This window comes from Hevea brasiliensis, chromosome 6, assembly GCF_030052815.1.
Source record: "Hevea brasiliensis isolate MT/VB/25A 57/8 chromosome 6, ASM3005281v1, whole genome shotgun sequence".
Classification (NCBI taxonomy): Eukaryota; Viridiplantae; Streptophyta; class Magnoliopsida; order Malpighiales; family Euphorbiaceae; genus Hevea; species Hevea brasiliensis.
This window is the reverse complement of record NC_079498.1, coordinates 75360109-75363219: the sequence shown is the minus strand read 5'-3', so window position 1 is coordinate 75363219 and position 3111 is coordinate 75360109. Positions and strand designations below refer to the sequence as shown.

The following is a 3111-nucleotide window of genomic DNA, read 5'->3' as shown; positions in this document are numbered from 1 at the left end:
TTGCTAAAAAGGCCTATTAGTTAATTGTTTAATGTGATCAATTGCTAGTCCATCTTCATAATCCGTAGTTGTTGTCTAAGATTGAACATGAGTAGCAATTAGGTTTTATTGATTATGATCCCAGTTTTCGATAATAACCTAAGGAAACAATAGGGTGAATTAAATGGTTTATGCTTCATAAATTGTTGTTCAGCTTAACTACTTCCTATTCTTAAAGCAGTTATTAATTTGATAAGGATTGCTTAATACCAATTCAGTTAATAATTAGAGTCAATAAGAGTGCTGCGCTCGAATTGATGAGTATAGGGAAGTCAGGGGTTTACCTCACTATTTGGTAAATCTACGTAAAGTATTCAATAAGAGATAATTGTATTTCTTTTATCTATGATCAAATCAATGCATTGGAATGCGAATTACCTTGGACTGAAGTTTGTTTAAATTGAGATTTTCATATTTAGTTCTTGAATTTCTGATTTCTTCTAATTTTGTGTTACAAAACCCCCCACCCCCCCAATCTTTGTTTCTTTCATTTTCCATTACACACAAGTGCACAAATTTTAATAATTTAGTCTCTAGGGTTCGACCTAAATTTACCACTTGCTGCAGAAAATATTTCATTATTGTTAATTTCAATTAATTTAATTTTTGGTGGATTCGACACCCACCAAGAATTTTAGCGCCATTGCCGGGGACTGAAATTTATTGAAATTCAAGTTTTTAGTGATACGGTATTTTGTTATTAACTTTGTTTTATGAAGTGTTGCTATTTTTCAGGTTTTTGAAAAGAAAAGAATATATATATATATATATATATATATATATATATATATATATATATATATATATATTACGGTGTTACTATTCATTAAGAGTTTTGGTTGAATTTGGAGGGCGGCCCATACTTATTTTGAAGGAAATAACGCACTGATCAAGACCAATCAATCCATAGGATTCCTTGGCCCCACCCTCTTGAGGCCAAATTTGATTGTTTTCTAGGGTTTTGAGGCATTTTTCTGTTTTTACTTTGATTTCTTTTTGTTTATGACAAGAATTTCTCAATCTAGTGAGTTGATCTTTGATCTAGAAGTAGAAAAAAATAGCTAAACGATTGAGAAAATTGGCTTAGCAAGCTAGGCAGATTCCGAGTACATCTGAAGGAGTTCAATCTCCAAAGGAGTTAAGTTTGGATTCGGATTCAGAGTCAAATTCCAAAAACGAAACCATGGCCGCTAAAACCTTGAAAGAGTTGGCTGCTCCTAATCTAAACCAACAGCCATTGTGTATCCAATACCCTGCTTTAAATGTTGCTTTTGAGTTGAAATCTGGACTAATCTATTTGTTGCCTAAGTTTCATGGTCTTGCAGGTGAGGATCCACATAAGCATCTAAAAGAATTTCATGTCGTGTGTTCCAGCATGAAATCTCAAGGAGTTTCAGAGGATCAAATCAATTTTCGAGCTTTCCCTTTCTCACTTGAGGGCACAACTAAGGATTGGTTGTATTACCTTCCTTCTGGATCTGTTAACTCATGGAATGGAATGAAGCAGATATTTCTAGAGAAGTATTTTCCTGCTTCCCGTGCTACCAACATAAGAAAAGAAATTTGTGGCATCCAACAGTACAATGGAGAGAGCTTGTATGAGTATTGGGAGAGATTTAAGAAGCTGTGTGCAAGCTGTCCCCATCATCAAATAAGTGAGCAGCTATTGATTCAGTATTTCTATGAGGGATTTCTACTAATGGACCGCAATATGATAGATGCTGTTAATGGAGGAGCTTTGGTTGATAAGACACCAGATGAAGCAAGGAGGCTGATTGCTAACATGGCAGCACACTCTCAACAATTTGGAATAAGAACGGATCACTCACCTAAGAAGGTTAATGAGGTAAGTACATCTAACCTTGAGAAATAGATTTCTGATTTAACTTCTTTGGTGAGGCAATTGGCTGTAGGGAACATGCATACTGTTAAAGTATGTGGAATTTGTTTGGGTTTTGGTCATGCTACTAACATGTGTCCTGCATTGCAAGAGGATGAATCAATGCAACATGCTAATGCAGTAGGAAATTATGGACAGCATGTAGTAGGAGATTATAAACAGCCACAACGCAGGTATGATCCCTTTTCTAGTACCTATAATCCAGGATGGCAAGATCATCCCAATTTGAGTTATGGGAATCAACCGGTGCAAAACCGATACCAGCAACAATGACCACAAGTGAATCAACCACCTCCACCTCCACCTCCACCTCTGCCTCCCTCAAATCAAGGTATGTCACTTGATGAAATTGTTAAGGCTTTGGCTAACAATACACAACAGTTTCAACAAGAAATTAAAAATAGCATTCAAAACATAAAAAGGCAGATTGGTCAATTAGCTTCATCTGTGAGTAAACTGGAAGCTCAAGGTTCTGGAAAGCTTCCATCACAAACAGTCATGAACCCCAAAGAAAATGTGAGTGCGATACTATTGCGGAGTGGGAAAGAAGTTGATAATCAGACTCCACATGAGTCAACAAAAAAGAAGAAGTAAGGAGAAAAAGAGTATGAAGTTCCTGAAGTTGAGGTAAATACTAAACCTAAACCGAATAAGGTTAATAATTCTGTTCTTCCTCCATTCCCTTGCAGGTTAGCCAAGACGAAGAAAGAAGAACAAGAGAAAGAAATTTTAGAGACTTTTAGGAAGGTGGAGGTGAATATACCTTTACTTGATGTGATCAAACAAGTTCCCAAGTATGCTAAATTCCTTAAGGAACTATGCACTACAAAGCGTAAGTTGAGGAATAATGAGAAGATCAGTGTGGGGGAAAATGTGTCAGCACTAATTCAGCGAAAATTACCCCCTAAGTGTAAGGATTCAGGTTCATTTTCTATTCCCTGCAGAATAGGTGATTCTAAATTTGAAAATGCAATGGCAGATTTAGGAGTATCTATTAATGTTATATCAAATTCAGCTTTTCAAACTTTAAATTTAGGTCCTTTGAAAGAAACCAGTGTCATTATTCAATTAGCTGATCGTTCTAATGCTTATCCATTGGGCGTAGTTGAGGATGTGTTGGTGTAGGTTGGAGAATTTATTTTTCCTGTAGATTTTTACATTCTAGATATGGA

The 3111-nt window shown here is 35.9% G+C and overlaps 1 non-coding gene across 1 annotated transcript; it reads right to left on the bottom strand.

Moving 5' to 3' along the window:
* Window positions 1–1585: 1585 nt before the first annotated feature.
* LOC131181086 (small nucleolar RNA R71) lies at window positions 1586–1692 on the bottom strand. Its single transcript, XR_009149713.1, has one exon. It is a non-coding gene; the product is annotated as a small nucleolar RNA R71 (small nucleolar RNA).
* Between the last annotated feature and the right edge of the window lie 1419 nt (window positions 1693–3111).